A 17,432-nucleotide genomic window follows, 5' to 3' on the forward strand; every position below is an offset into this window, starting at 1 on the left:
GCTTAAATGGACACAGAAATTTGTCTACTAAGAGGCATTTTATTTTGTCTTGTACCTCTAGCTGTAGATGTAAAATTTGTTACAAATAAAGGACACTACTTGAAGATTTATCTTTTTCTTGATAGCAGAAGTTGGGGTAAGAATGCATTGGGGTGGGTGAGACGTCTTCATTAGTAAATTGTAAGGGAAATGTTTAGGTAAGTTGTTTCCAAATTCTGGCTCATTATCACAGTGCTACTTTAATCAGTCTGTTCCTTGTGACTTTTGGTCTTCCCTGAAAGCTCATCAAATTTTATTTTCTGTTCAAATAATGGGAACTTAATATAAAAAGCAACTCTGTAGATTAACTCTTTGTATCGATATCTGATTCTTCTTCTTTACTAATGATAAATCAATATTTTTTGATTTGCAGTATTTCTAAGGATTTTTGGTTCCCTCACTCTCTCTCCCCTACCCCATACCCAGTAAGCTGGATGTAACTCATTTAATTTGGTGTATATATTTAAAAAGGGCATGTCCTCTGTCTTTTAAAATTTAGATTTATTGAGATGTAATTTATAAGTTAAAAAATAATTGTTCTATAAACTTTGATAAATGCATGTAGTCATGTAACTACCATCATAATCCAGGCAAAGAATATTTACATTATTCCAAAAAGTTTCTTCATGCCCCTTTTTAAACAGCTCCCTCCTCTCACCCATGGGTCCTGGCAACCACTTGTATGTTCTCTATCTCCATAGCTTTATCTTTTCTGGAATATCACATAAATGGAGTCCTACTATATGTAGAATTTGTTTCTGGTTTCTTAATGCTTTTTTGATTCATCCACATTGATGCCTTTATCAGTGCTTTGTTCTTGTTTTTATTGCTGAGTACTATTTCATTGTGTGAATATATCACAATTTGTTTATCTATTTACCAGTTGATGGACACTTAGGTTGTTTCCAGTTTTTGGCATTTAGGAATGAAGCTGCTATAAACATTTATGTACAGTTTTTTGTACATTAATGTACAAGTCTTTGTGTATACATGTTTTCATTTCTTCTGGTTAAATGTCTAGGATTCTTGGTTCATGTAGCAAATGTTTAACTTTATAAGAGATAACCAGACTATTTTCCAAGATAGCTGTCTCATTTAGCATTCCTTTCCAAAGATGTTTGACTCTTCCAGTTGCTCTACATCCCGGCCAGCATTTGTCATTTTATTTTTTATTTTAGCAATTCTAATAGGTATTTAGTGATATCTCATTGATGTTTTAATTTGCATGTTCCTATTAACTATCTGTATCGCTTCTTTGGTGAACTGTCTGTTAATATTTTTGTCTTTTTCCACCACATTAAGGTTAGTTACACCTCTATCCCCTCACAAAATTACCTTTTTTTAAATCGTTATGATGATATTTAAGATCTATTCTCTTAACAACTTTCAAATATATAATATTGTTAATTATAGCCACGATGCTGTACATTAGATCTTTAGAACTTACTCATCTTGTAGCTGGAAGTTTTTACCCTTTGACCAATATGTCTTCCATTTCCCTTACTCCCCAGTTTCTGGCAACCACCATTCTACTCTCTATTTCTATGAGTTTGGCTTTTTTAGATTCCACCACTAAGTGATATCTTTATGTATTTGTCTTTCACCATCTAACTTATTTCACTTATTATAATGCCTTCAAGTTCCATTCATGCTGTTGCAAAAGGCAGGATTTTCTTCTTTTTATGGCTGAATAATAGTCCTGTGTTTATCTATCTTTTTATTTAGCTATCTATTCATATATCTACATATATGTGTATCATATCTTTTTTATCCAGTCATTTGTTTGATGAACAGTAGGTTGTTTCTGTGTCTGGCTTTTGTGAATAATGTTGCTGTGAACATGGGGTGCTGATATTTCTTTGAGATAGTGATTTAAATTCCTCTAAAAATGAGATTCTTAGATCATGTTGTAGTTGATTTCTCTCTTTATGTATGCCAATATTTGCTCTTTATATTTATTTATTTAGGTGTTCCTATGTTTGGTGCATATTTACAAATGCTATATTCTTTTGTTGGATCGACTACTTTATCATTATGTAATGTCCTTCTTTGTCTTCTGCTATAGCATTTTTTAAAAGTCTGTTTTGTCGGACATAAGTATTGCTACTGTAGCTTTCTTACTGTTTCCATTTGTATGGAATATCTTTTTCCATCCTTTCACTTTCAGACTGTGTGTGTCTGTAGATCAGAAGCGAGTCCTTTGTAGGCAGCACATAGGTGGGTCTTGTTTTTTTTATTCATTCAGCCACGCTCTGTCTTTTGAGAATTTAGTCCATTTATTGGAAATAATTATGGATTGGTGGTACTTAATACCCTTTTGTTAATTGTTTTCTGGTTGTTAATGTAGTTCTTCTATTTTCTTTTTTTTCTTGCTCTCTTCCCTTGGGGTCAGATGATTTTCTTTAGTTTTATGTTTGGATTCCTTTCTCATTATTTGTTGTGGTTGTGTAGCTATTAAAGGATTTTGATTGTGCTGACAATGAGGTTCATGTCAGTCTGTTTTAAATTGATAGTCACTTAAGTTTGAACATATTTTAAAAGCACAAACACCTTTGTCAAACATCAATTAACTCTGTGTGTGTGGATGTATTTCTGGATTCTCAGTTCTGTTGCATCCTTCAGTGTGTCTCTCTTTTGGCTAAAACTACATTATCTTCATTAGCGTTGCTTTATAGTGTGTGTTAAAATTAGGAAGTCTGAGTCTTGCAACTTAGTTGTTGTTTTTCAAAATTGTGTCGGGTATCCTAACTCCTGTTCTTTCCATGTGAATATTTAATCCACTTGTCTGTCTATAGAAAAAGCATTGTGGGATTTTGATTGGCAAGCTTTAAAGTTAGACATTTAGAGAGACTTGACATCTTAATATTGTTTTCTAATACATTAGTCAAGTATCTTTCTTTATTTAGGTCTGATTTTCCTCATTAATGTTTTGAAGTTTTCAGCATAAAAATCTTGCATATATTTTGTTATATTTGTGTCTTAAGTATTTTATGTTATTTGGCACTGTTACAGATGGTAATCTTTAAAAATTTCCATTCCCAATTGCTTATATAGATAATTTAATAATTTAATATTTTTATATTAACCTTGAATCATCAACCTTATTAAATTCACTTGTCAGTTCTGTAGGTTTTGTAGACTCATTTGGATTTTGTGCATAGACAATCTTGTTTGCCAATGAAGACAATTTTATTTAACGTTTTTCCATCTGTTTCCCTTTTATTTTGTTTTCTTGTCTCATTACGCTGACTACGACCTCTAGTATCATGTTGAAAAGGACAAGTCAGAGCACACATCCTTACCTTGTTTCTCATCTTAGCATGAAAGGCATGTTGTCTTTTGCCATTAAGTAATTAACTGTAAGTTTTTTTGTAAATACAACTTTTATCATATTGTAGAAGTTTTCTTTAGGTCCTAGTTTGCTGAGTTTTTTTTTTTTTTTTTAAATCATTGATGAATATTACCTTTTTTGGGGGAATTATAGTTGATTACAGTAGAAAATTGGGAAATAAAAGAAGCCTATAAAGAAAGTATTTAACCCATTTCCATTAATATGAAATAACTCCTGCTAACATTTTGCTGGCTTTTCTTTTAGTCTCTTTTCTTTTGCAAACATTTTAAAAACAAAATGGTAAATATTATTTCATAGTTTTACCTTTTCATTCAGCATCACATTGTGAGTGCTTACTACATCATAAATTTTTTTGAGAATTTGATTTGTAAGTTCTTGACTTATAGTTAATATAGTTAAGTTTTCCCCATTAAAATTAACATTAAATCTTTGTGCATAACTCTGATAGAATTCTTTTAATTGATATCTTAAAAAGTGGTTTTCACTCAGTATATGAATTGTTATCAGATTCTTAAGCATTGCTTCTTTGTTTCATTTCTTGGAATTTGTCCCCCCGGCAATTTATTGTGATAAATTTTGGAGAGAAATGTGGTAGTCAATATCACCGACTTTTTGGGCATCACTGTAAGCGTCTTTGAATTTCAGAAAAAAAAAGGTAATATTCATCAATGATTTAAAAAAAAAAAACCAACTCAGCAAACTAGGACCTAAAGAAAACTTCTACAATATGATCAAAGTTGTATTTACAAAAAAAACCTTACAGTTAATTACTTAATGGCAAAAGACAACATGCCTTTCCTGCTAAGATGAGAAACAAGGTAAGGATGTGTGCTCTGACTTGTCCTTTTCAACATGATACTAGAGATCGTAGTCAGCGTAATGAGACAAGAAAACAAAATAAAAAGGGAAACAGATGGAAAAACGTTAAATAAAATTGTCTTCATTGGCAAACAAGATTGTCTATGTACAAAATCCAAATGAGTCTACAAAACCTACAGAACTGATAAGTGAATTTAATAAGGTTGATGATTCAAGGTTAATATAAAAATATTAAATTATTAAATTATCTATATAAGCAATTGGGAATGGAAATTTTTAAAGATTACCATCTGTAACAGTGCCAAATAACACAAAATACTTAAGACACAAATATAACAAAATATATGCAAGATTTTTATGCTGAAAACTTCAAAACATTAATGAGGAAAATCAGACCAAAATAAAGGAAGATACTTGACTAATGTATTAGAAAACAATATTAAGATGTCAAGTCTCTCTAAATGTCTAACTATTTTGGGGGGAATTATAGTTGATTACAGTAGAAAATTGGGAAATAAAAGAGTCCTATAAAGAAAGTTTTTAACCCATTTCAGAGTTCCTTAGATTTTATCTAGTTCAAACTATTTATTTTACAGGTTTAGACTCTAGAATAGTTAAATAACTTTTCCACCCATGTTATGATTTTGCTCTGCCATTGATCTAAACAGAATTCTTGATGTGTTCTGTGTAATGTAATATACTACCCATGTTCTTTTAATAAGAATTATACAAGTTAATCTTTGTACCTAGCATCATGTACCTAGCATGTACAAAAAAAAATCTTCGTACCTAGCATTTTTGTATGTTGATTTATTGAATTCCAACCAATACCTTTTGAAGTAGGTAGTATTTCTCGTTTCATAGACAAGGAAACCCAGACTCAGAAAAGTGAGTACACTTCTCCAAATTTTCATTAATAGTTACTGGTAGAGCTGAGTTTGATCAGAAATCTTGAATCTGTGCTTTTATTCATAAGTTATATTACCAATATTGAATTCTTGTAAGCATTTTGTATGTATTGTGCTTATTCTGAATCTGTTAATCTTAATGCTTAGAGTAAACTCATTAAGCAAATTAGTCAATATGAGACAGTGTCAGTTACTTCTAAAATATTTGCCCAAATTTATATCCTTTTACATTTTGTAATTTTAAATTAGTTTAGACCTGTACATTCTCTCTCCTGTCAAATCCCTTGTAAGTGGTACAAAGACTGTTGTTAGCTATATGCCATAGAATCCTACTTAAAGAATTAGGATACGTTTACTGTCACTAGCAGAGGATACGATTTTTTGTTTTGAAATGAGATTTTTAAAAATTTTATTACAGGTTTAATTGATAAAGATCAGAGATAATGTTAGCTGCTTTAAAATGCAACATGTTACAATTGTAATAAAGCTATTTTCTTTGGAAGGGAATGTACATTTTGGAATTTACATAATGCAGTCTAACACATATAGTCATTTCTATAGACTAACTGTATGAATGAAAAAAGTACAGTCTTGTAAAGTGAGAGAGAAATCACTTTTTCCTCTATTCAGAGAGAATGGCTTTCTTCTCCCTTTGCTAACATAGAGTGTGTGCATCTTCTACCAAAAGGAGGCCTAGATAATGGAGAAGCCAGCCAGATTGCTTTTTTATATTGTGCCCAACCTTGTGGTAAAAGGAAATCCACAAGATCTTTTCAAGATGCTTTACTTTTATATTAGGAGAATTCAGAACTTACGCAATTGGAGTAATGATAGTGCTGCAGTATTGTGCAAAATCCATTAATCTGTGAATATGCTTCAGTGATACACAGGGGCTTATAGGAATATTGCTAAAAAAACTACATGCTTAGACATCAATAAAAGATGGTGATTAAAGGTAAGATTAAATATCATTATTTTAATTATGAATTTAATAAAGACAACTTAAAATGAGGTTATAACTTTTATTCACAGTTTGCCTGAGTTAGGCATGAAAAATGGAAAATAAGCCTATAAAAGCTGAATGGCATTAAATGGGCCACCCTGATTCAGAAGACACGTTGAAATGAATGCTTATTTTTTATTCTGCTGAAGGGGCAAAGTGTTTGTTTAATAACTGGTTTTCATGAGGCATTTAGACATTTTAAGTTTCTCCTGATGTCTGTTATGCAGAAGAGACATAATTTTTAGGACTAGTTTTGCTTAAAATCAGTGATGTTTTAATATGTCACTGCTCCTTTAGAATATGTGATTTTTTTCAGTTATGTCAATTAAAAATACATGCACAGTATTTTTTTGTTGCAAGAACTTTTTGTAGCAGACTTCATCTTCATTGGAGTAGTGAGTTAATTTTTTATATTTCCAAAGTTGGGCGTTACTCATCTTGCTTCTTTTGTTATCAGAAGGAAAATAAATGAATGCCACAAGGTTATTATTCTCAGAGTCACAATGATGAGCGTAAAAGGTGACTGCCGTCTGATCCTTGAGAAGAGCTTTGATTACTCAGAGTCTGCTCAGATTGCAAAGTGATGTTTTAGTGTATGACTCTTACAAAATACTCATGAATAAAGAAATCTTATGAACAAGTGAGATTATATATACATTACATTTTTGGATTTTTTTTTCTCTCACATAGAAGCGCCATGGATGTTATCATAATTACTTTCATCTAAGCAAAATAATTCAGGAAAATAGTTCAGTGTTGAATTGGGAATCATAAGGCTGGATCTGATTGTTTAATTTTTCCCACTTTAAAAAAACATTCCAGAGTGTATCTGTTGATTTTTTGTGTGTGTGTGTGTGTGTGTTTGTGTGTGTGGTGTGTACATACTTTGGGAAGTACACATTGGGGAGTAAACTTTGGGAGTTTGAGGCCATTATTTCTTTAAATATTATTTCTGCCCCTTTCTTCTTCTGGAACTCCCATAGTACGTATGTTGGCATGCTTGATGATTTCTCACAGGTCTTGGAGTCTCTGATGTCTTCATTTTTTTTTCCTGTTCCTCAGACTGGATTGATGTCTCAAAGAATTCCTGACATTGGACTGTCTCTCTGTCTGTCTCTCTGTTATCTGTTTGGTGTATTTATTGAGTGTAGAATACACCATATTAGGCATATGGAAAAGAAACAGGCATTTAGAAGGGCAGAGATGAAGCAAGGAAGAAACTGAAGTCATAAGACAAAACCTTTAGTTAACAATATAGTAACAAAAAATGTGAGTTAGAAACTAGGGGTTATTGATGGGCTGTGCGAATAAATAAGGTTTGGGGGACTAGAAATTTCAGTAAGAGCGAATTGCTGGTTCAGTGGGAGTGATAAAGTAGTGTAAATAGAAGGATACAAAGTTGTAAGAAAGTGAAATTTCAGTTTAAGAACTTGGAATTGAAGCAGTTATGTCAATATCAGAAATAGACAGTGACTGCTCATGTTGATGGCCCAATTATTGCAATCATATATTGCAATATATGTAACAATATACAATAGTGACAATAATAGTAGCCATTATTTTTAAGTGTCTTTAATGTACCAGATACTGCACTGGACACTTTTCAATTGTTTTTAAAATTTTTTTCTTTTTTAATTTTAAAAAAATTTAGGTGAAATTTACATAACATAGAAGTAATCATTTTTAAACTGTATAATTAGTGGCGTTTCGTGAATTCAAAATGTGGAAATCTATCTAGTTCCAAAACATTTCATCACCTCAGAAGCAAACACAGCACCCATTAAGCAGTCATTCCCTCTTACCCTCTTTCCCCAGCCCTTAGCAAACACCAGTCTGCTTTCTGTCTATATGGATTCACCTGTTCTGGATATTTCATAAAAATGGAATTGCTCAATGGTGACTTTTTTGTGTCTGACTTCATTCAATCAATATAATGTTTTTGATGTTTATCCATGTTGTATCAATACTCCATTTCTTTTTATGGCCGAGTAATAGTCCATATACACCACTGTTAACACATTGTGTTTTTCACTCATCTGTTGATAGACATTTGGATTTTCCCATCGTTTTGCTATTGTGTATAGTACTGTTATGAACATTTGTGTACAAGTATTTCTGTGAGAATTGTATTCAGTTTTCTTGGGCATATGTCCAGCAGTGGAATTGCTGGGTTTATGTGGTAATTCTATGTTTGCCTTTTTGAGGAACTGCCAATCTTATTTTCCAAAGTGGCTGCACCATTTTGCATTCCTACTAGCAATGTAAAAAGGTTCCAGTTTCTCCACATCTTTACCAACACTTATTTTCCATTATATTGATTTATAGCCATCCTAGTGGGTGTGAACTGCATTTCTCTAATGATGATAGTGAGGATCGTTTTACGTAATTTTGGTTATTTTTATATCCCTCTTGGAGAAATGTCTATTCAAGTCTTTTGCTCATTTTAAAACTGGATTGTTTGTCTTTTCTGTTGTTGAGTTTTAAGAGTTCTTTATAGATTGTGGATATAGACACTTATTAGATATATTAGATAGATGATTTGCAAATATTTCTTCCATTCTGTAGATTGTGTATTCACTTACTTGATAATGCCATTTGATACATGAAAAGTTTTAAATTTTGATTAAGTCTAGGTTATCTATTTTTTCTTTGTTGCCTGTGTTTTTAGTGTGATATCCGAGAATCCATTGCCAAATTCAAGGTCATGAAGATGTACCCCTATGTTTTCTTCTAAGAGTTTTACAGTTTTAGCTCTTCTATTTAGGTCATTGATCTATTTTGAGTTACATCTTGTTTATCTTGTGAGGTAGGGGTTCTATGAAAATTTTTAGTTAAATATTTCAAACATTTAGATAATAATACAATACATATGTTTTAGCACCCATTTATGTAGTGCTTATATGTTCTGGACCCTGTTCCAAGGATCTTACAAATAGTAACTTGTGAGTACTGTACTCATCCCTTAGCTTTTTTCTGATCTTAATATTGCTTCCCATTTTTTTTTAAAGGGCTAATCACTTGGATATAATTATAAACTCTTGAACTCATCATTTTCTGTCCTTTTCTACAGAGTAGCACTATTCTGAAAGTTGTAGTTTATCATTTCTTACATGTCTTTTAAACTTTATTGTGGGTGTATATCCATAAATAATGTGATATTTTAATTTTTTAAAAACTTATGAAATTGATGTCATATTTTATGTATTTTGCTGCTACTTTGTCCATTCAGTTATACGTTTATGAAATTTATCCATGTTGATGCACATCACACTAGTTTATGTTTCATGTTTTACATGTTGCGTGACTTTCATTAATTACCAGTTAGTTTTTTCTCTGAATTGACCTTTACATTATTCATCCTTTTTTGCTATTTTAGCATTGTGGCAATGAATTTTCTTCTTCATCTTCTTTGCTGTGCATGAAAGAATTTTTCTAGGGTCTGCCATAGAATTTGCTAGTTCTTAGGGTATGAACATCTTCAAATTAGATATTACTAAATTACTTTCCAAAGTCGTCGTTACTATTTTTACTCTCACTATTAGTATCTGAGAGTGTAGCTTTTCATCCTTGCCAGTCGTGGTATAATTACTTTTGTATTTTGTTTCTAATCTATTGGGTATATAAATCCCATTGTTGTTAACATTATCTATGTCCCTGATTACTAGTGAGATTGATTATTTTCCCATGTATTTATTATTCATATGGATAATTCTGTGAGTTGTCTATTCACATGCGTACCATTTTTGTGGAGTATTAGGAGAGAATGGATGTTTATTAATCCATATTTGACTAGAAGTGCCTTCTATTTGTTCTTTAGCTTTATACTTAAGGCTTCTGCCAGTGGAAAGCCTTGCCTTACCTTCCAGAGAGGTTCAGATTTCTTTTCCCCCTTAATCTTTGCCACATTTATGTGGTTGTATATATTTTTACAGCTTATCTCTCTCTTTCCTTTTGCCAAACTGTAAGTTCCATGAGGGCAAGGGCCAATGTGCTTACTGTTAGAGCTGTAGTACCTGGGGTATACCTTGAACATTATAAGTGTCAGGTAATATTTGTTGAATAAAAGGGAAAATGAATGATGAATAAGGGGAGCTGATGTAAGGCATTTTGAATAAGGAGCTAAGGCATCTAAGTGAATGAAAAGCATGGGGATGGACATGAGATGTCAATACTTTTAAACTTTTATTATAGTTCACATTATATATAGATATTTTCCCCTAACCTAATCTGGTTTTATTGATCATTGTATTTCTTCAGTGACACATAGTTGTTTTTTGTTAAATAATTGTTGGATGAGTGAAAATCAGATCCTTGACTGACTTACGGACTTTTAAAAAATGGATGGTCCAAACCTTGGGTTGTTAATAGTATACTATTCTGCATAGCGATTATGGAGTATTCATGTGTCCCCCATATATTACTGGTGGGCAATATTTTTCTTGTGTCTTTCAATCTAAGGTATGTCTCTTACAGATGGTACCTAGACGGATCATGCTTTCTATCCATTTTGCCAAATTCTGCCTTTTGGTTAGAGTGTTTAACCCATGTGTATTTAATGTAATTGCAGTTAACATAGACTTGCCATTTTACTATTTGTTTTCTGTATGTCTTAAGTGTTATTTTTGTTGTTGTTGTTCCTTAATTCCTCCATTACTGCTTTCTTTTATATTAAATATTTTATAGTGTGCCAAATATAATTCCCTTGTTTCTTTTAGTATTTATTTTTTGAGTTATTTTCTTAGTGGTTGCCCATCTTAATTTATGATAGTGTGTTTGGTGTCTGGTTTGGATTAATACCAACTTAATCTCAATTTTTTTTTTTTTTTTTTTTTTTACATTTTTTTTTATTTTTTTTATTTTATTTTTTTGTTGAGAGCCCACTGGCCCATGTGGGAATCGAACCGGCAGCCTTCGGAGTTAGGAGCATGGAGCTCTAACCGCCTGTGCCACCGGGCCGGCCCCCAACTTAATCTCAATTTTATAAAAAGTTTGCTCCCCTTTCCTTTGTGCTACTATTGCACAAATTACATCTTTCTACTTTGTATGCCCATAAACACAGATTTTTTTTTTTACTTTGTACAGTTGTCTTTTAAATTAGATAGGAGAAAAAAAGAGTTAGAAACAAATGTACCATTATACAGGCATATCTCAAAGATATTGCAGATTCAGTTTGAGACCATAATAAAGTAAATATTGCAGTAATATGAGTCACCTGGATGTTTTGGTTTCCCAGGGCATATAAAAGTTATGTTTGCACTGTAGTGTATTCTATTAAATGTACAAGAGCATTATGTCTAACATACCTGTATGTACCTTAATTTAAAAATAATGCATTACTAAAAGATGCTAACCATCATCTGAGCCTGATGGAAAAGTGGCACCAATAGACTTGCTCAATGGAGGGTTGCCACAAACCTTCAATTTGTAAAAAAATACAATATCTGCAAAGCACAGTAAAATGAGGTATGCCTGTACTGCCTTTTATATTTACTTATGTAGTTATTTTACTGGTGCTTTTTATTTCTTTATTTGGATTTATGTGGATTCAAGTATTGTGTATTGTCATTTCTGTTCAGTGTGAAGGACTCCATTTTGTATTCCTCATATATCAGATCTGCTGGTGATGAATTCTGTTTCTGTTTATCTGGGAAAGTTCTAATTTCTTCATTTTCAAAGATTAGTTTTGCTGGATATAAAATTCTTAGTTGACAGTCTTTGTTTTTTTTAAATTTTATTGGGGAATATTGGGGAACACTGTGTTTCTCCAGGGCCCATCAGCTCCAAGTCATTGTCCTTTAGTCTAGTTGTGCAGGGCACAGCTCAGCTCCAAGTCTGTTTGCCGTTTTCAATCTTTAGTTGCAGGGGGTGCAGCCCACCATCCCATGGAGGACTTGAACCGGCGATCATGTTGTTAAGAGCTCGCACTTTAACCTACTGAACCATCCTGCCGCCCCTCCGGAAGCTCAGCTGCAGTTCATTGTTTTCAATCTAGTTGGGAGGGCGCAGCTCACTGGACCATGGGGGAATTGAACTGGCAACCCTGTTGTTCATAGCTCGTGCTCTAACCAACTGAGCCATCTGGCCACCCTGACAGTCTTTTTCTTTCAGCACTTTGAATGTGTTATCCCACTGCCTTCTGGTCTTCATGGTTGTTGACGAGAAATCACATTAAAAATTCTTATTGTGGATTCCTTGTATGTGATGACTTTCTTCTCAATAGTTTTTTTCAATATTTTCTCTTTGTCTTTGGTGTTTGAAAGTTTGGTTATAACAGGTTGAAGTGTGGATCTCTTTTAAGTTTATATTACTTGAAATTTGTTGAACCTCTTAGATGTAGAGATTAATGTTTTTCATCAAACTTTTCTAGCATTATTTCTTCAAATATTTTTCCAGCCCCATTTCTTTCTCCCTTCTCTTTTTGGAACTCTCATTATGCATATGTAGGAGGTCTGATAATTAAGTTCACAAACTCATCCTAGAAAAAGTGCTACATACCTCATTGCTTAATGTCACTATGGTCACCTTCGTAGTACTCCCCTTGTGGGAGTCAGCTATGCACTGATGCCAGTGCCTAGTCCACCCTTCAAAACAATTTTGGAACTCTTTTTCTGGAATGGCCATCAGAGCTGTTGTCGTATTATCCTTGATAACCTGAATGTCATCAAAATGTCTTCCTTTCAATATTTTCTTTATCTTTAGGTAGAGAAAGAAGTCATTGGGAGCCAGATCAGTTGAATAGGGAGGTTGTTCCAAAACTGTTTGTTTACTGGCTAAAAACTCCCTCACGGACAGTGCCGTGTGAGCTGGTGCATTGTCGTGATGCAAGAGCTCCTTCAGGATCATTTTTGCACACACCTTTCTCATGCCAAGATTTTCAGTTAAGATTTTCCTGTTTCTCTATTGATGTTTACTTGGTCTGCTGTGCTTCTTATAGTCAGCTGACAATTTTGATGCATAATTCGATGAATTTTTGCAATGTTTTCATCAGTTTTGCTCATTACTTGCTGCCCTGACCTCTCTTCATCAGGGAAGAGTGAGGGAAGAGTGACATGTTCTCTTCCCTCAGAAAATGTTTAATCCATTTGTACACTGCTGTTTTCTTCATGGCATTATCCCCATAAATTTGGAATAACGTTCTTGATTTCACTTCCACTCTTGGCCAGGTTTAACAAGAAAAGAAATTGAATGTTTGTTCATTGCTCTAATTCAAGCTCAGACATTCTTGCGACGGCACACAAAAACACAACAATAATAAACGACATTCAGCAAGACACTGCCACATGTCGACACAAATACAGCTGTGAGACACTGATATACCAAGGTTGTGAAACCTTACCGAGTTGTTTGTACAGTGCTGCTAGTGTAAGCTCATGGTGGCAAGTTCGTGAACTTAATTGTCAGACCTTGTATATGTTGATAAGCCCTAGGGTTTTTCACAGGTCTTTGATGTACTCTTCAGTTTTTTTTTGCATTCTTTTATCTTTCTGTTCCTCAGCCTGGATAATCTCAATTGACTAATCTTCAGTTGACTGATTTTTCTGTCAGTTCAAGTATGCTGTTGAGACCTTTTAGTGAATTTTCACTTCAGTTACTGTACTTTTCAACTCTAGACTTTCTATGTATTATTTTTATAATTCTTGTCTTTTCATTAATATCATCTGTTTTATGAGACATTCTTTTCATACTTTCCTTTAGTTATTTAGGCATGGTTTTCTTTAGCAATTTGAGACTGTTACCTATGAACATATTTAAGGTAGTTCATTTTAATGTCTTTATCTCGTAAGTCCAATGTCTGGGTTTTCTCAGGAGCAATTTCTATTGACTGCCTTTTTCCCCCTCTGTGTTTGGGCCACACTTTGTTTCTTTGCAAACCTTATAATTTTAGTTGAAAACTAGACATTTAAAAATATATAGTTTTAACTTTAGAAAATCAGATTCTTACTCCTCCTCATGGTTTGTTATTGTTGCTGTGTGTTGCTGCTAATATTGCTGTTTGCTTATAATTGGATTATTTTATTTATTTTTTATTTTTAAAAATTGTTTTATTTCTTTTCTGGTTACATTTTTAATTTTTTAAAGCAATGTTTAATTTTTCAATTATAGTTGACATACAGTATTAGTTTCAGGTGTACAACATAGTGATGAGACATTTGTGTAACTTACGAAGTGATCACCGTGACTAATCTAGTCCCCATCTTACACCATACATAGTGATTGCAATAATATTGACTGTATTCCTTATGTTATACTTTACATCCCCATGACTGTTTTGTAGCTACTAATTTGTGCTTCTGTATCCCTGCCTCTTTTTCACCCACCTCACTAAGTACCCTTCCATCTGGCAACCATCAAAGTGTTCTCTGTATGAGTCTGTTTCTGTTTTGTTTGTTTATTTTCTTCTTTATGTTTAACATATAAGTGAAATCATATGGCACTTGCCTTTCTCTGACTTATTCCATTCAGCACAATACCCTCTAGGTCCATACATATTGTTGCAGATGGCAAGATTTGATTATTTTTTTAGGACTGAATAATATTCCATTGTGTGTATATACCATCTCCTCTTTATCCATTCTCCATTTGTAGACACCCAGGCTGTGTCCCCATCTTGGCCGTTGTAAACAGTGCTGCAGTGAACATATGGATGCACACGTCCCCTCAAAGCAGCATTTTGGGTTTCTTCAGATAAATACCCAGAAGTGGGATTACAGGGTCCTTCCTTGTCTCTTGTTATAAGCCTTTGTTTTAAAGTTCATTTTGTCTGCTATAAGTATTGCTACCCCATATATATATTTTTTCCATTTCCATTTCCATGAAATCTTTTCCATCCCTTACTTTCCGTCTGTGTATGTCTTTTGATTTGAAGTGAGTCTCTTTTAGGCAGGATATGTAAGAGTCTTGTTTGCTTACCCATTCAGCCACTCTGTCTTTTGATTGGAGCATTTAACCCACTTACATTTAAAGTAATTGTTGATAGATACATACTTATTGCCATTTTATTATTTATATTTTTGATCTTTTTTTTTTCTTCTTATAGAAGTCCCTCTAAGATTTCTTATAATACGAGTTTGGTGGTGATGAAGTCCTTTAGCTTTTTCTTATCTGGGAAGCTCTTTATCTGTCTTTTGATTCTAAGTGATAGTTTTGCTAGATAGAGTTGTCTTGGTTGTAGAGTTGTCTCTACTTCAGAAAAGTAGGTCCTTACTTTTCATCACATTGACTATTTCGTGCCAATCCCTTCTGGCCTATAAAGTTTCTGTTGGAAAGTCTTATAGGAGCTCCCTTGTAGGTAATTACCGTGTTTCCCCCAAAATAAGACCTAGCCAGATAGTCGCTGTAATGTGTCTTTCAGAGCAAAAATTAATATAAGGTCTTGTAACTGGGTCTTGTAACGTAACGTAACATAATGTAACATAACGTAACACATAACATAACACAAAACATAAACATAACATAAACATAACATAAAACACATACTCCGGATCTTATATTAATTTTTGCTCCAAAAGACACATTAGAGCTGATTGTCCGGCAAGGTCTAATTTTCGGCGAACACAGTAACTGCATTTCTCTTGCTGCTTTTAAAATTCTGTCTTTAACCTTTGGCATTTTAATTGTGATGTGTCTTGGTGTAGGACTATTTCGGTTCACCTTGTTTGGGGCTGTCTGCTTCCTGGACTTGTATGTCTAGATCCTTCACCAGGTGAGGGAAGTTTTCTGTCATTATTTTTTCAAATTGGTTTTTCAATTCCTTGCTCTCTCCCTGGTCCTTCTGGTACCCCTGTGATATGAAAGTTGTTATCCTTAATGTTGTCCCCGAGGTCTCTCAAACTCTCCTTATTTTTTTTGGATTCCTTTTTCTTTTCGCTGTTCTGATTGTGTGGTTTGTGCTACCTTATCTTCCAAATTGCTGATTCAAACCTCTACTTCATCTAATCTATTGTTGATTCCCTCTAATGTACTCTTCATTTCAGTTATTGTAGTGTTCATCTCTGACTGGTTCTTTTTCACGTTTTCTGTCTCCATTTTTATGTTTCCTATCTCTTTGTTGATGTTTTCACGGAGCTCATTGAGCATCCTTACAACCATTGTTTTGAACTCTGCACCTGGTGGATTGCTTGCCTCCTTTTTGTTTAGTTCTTTTTCTGGAGCGTTGTTCTGATCTTTCATTTGGGGCATGTTTCTTTGTCTCCTCGTTTTGTGTGCTTCCCTGTGTTTGTGTCTATGTGTTAGGGAGAAGTGCTACCGTGTTTCCCTGAAAATAAGACCTAGCCAGACCACCAGCTCTAATGCGTCTTTTGAAGCAAAAATTAGTATAAGGTCCGGTTTTATTTTAATATAAGACCTGGTATAATATAATAATACATAATATAATATAATATATAATGTAATATAATATAATATATACCGGGTCTTATTAATTTTTGCTCCAAAAGACATATTAGAGCTGATGGTCTGGTTAGATTTTATTTTTGGGGAAACACGGTATGTCTCCTGGTCTTAGTGGAGTGGACTTATGTATTAGGTGTCTTGTGGGGCCCAGTGGTGCAGTCTTCTCCTGGTCATCTGACCTGGGTGCTCTAGTTGTGTCTCTTGTGTTGACTGTGTGTTCCCGCCTGTTGTAGTTTAGTCTTGGTTGCTGTTTGCATGTCAGTTGGAGGGATCAACCTTCAGGCTGGTTGGTTGTGAAATGTGGCTGTCACTACAGTGAGCTGTTGTGCAGGGGTTGACCTTTTGGAGCCGGATTTGCTTTAGTGGGGCTTTGATGCCTGTCCAGTCTGCCCTTTGGGTGTATTGTTTGTGGAGGTGATTGTGTGGTGCTCTGGTATGGTCTGAAGAAGGTGTGTTGGTTCTGGGGCCTCTTGTGAGGGGCTCTGGTGCATGCCAAGATCATCTGCTGCCTGTGCCCTGCTCTAGGCAACTTGGAACGAGTTACAAAGTGATCTGAAGATGGTTGTCACTTTTGCTTGGCTTGGATGTACTTGGGAGAGGCTAAGCTGCTAACAGGCTGGCTGTTGCATGTGCTGGGCTTAGGGCTACTTACCATGAGTTATGGGGCATGCTGAGGCCAAATGCTGCTTTTTTTGGTGATGTGAACTTTTGAGAGATTTTAGGAAAGTTTGAAGAATGAGCAGGTTGGGTGGGCCTGTAAGTTGGGTGTGGTTGGGTATCGGAATCACCAGGGTGGGGCAAATGGTGTTAGCTAGGTTATTGAAGACTCAGATATGATACCTGCCTGGGCATACAGTTTTGGTAGGGGAAGGCTTCAATAAAGCAATAATGGCTTCTGCCAGCACTTCTGTCCAGAACA

The 17,432-nt window shown here is 34.1% G+C and overlaps 1 protein-coding gene across 12 annotated transcripts in view; it reads left to right on the forward strand.

The window, feature by feature from the left end:
• CCDC91 (coiled-coil domain containing 91) overlaps positions 1 to 17,432 on the forward strand; it is a 334,936-nt gene that overhangs the window by 41,711 nt on the left and 275,793 nt on the right. The window lies entirely within an intron of this gene.

Source organism: Rhinolophus hipposideros (genome assembly GCF_964194185.1).
Source record: "Rhinolophus hipposideros genome assembly, chromosome: 9".
NCBI classification, from domain to species: Eukaryota; Metazoa; Chordata; class Mammalia; order Chiroptera; family Rhinolophidae; genus Rhinolophus; species Rhinolophus hipposideros.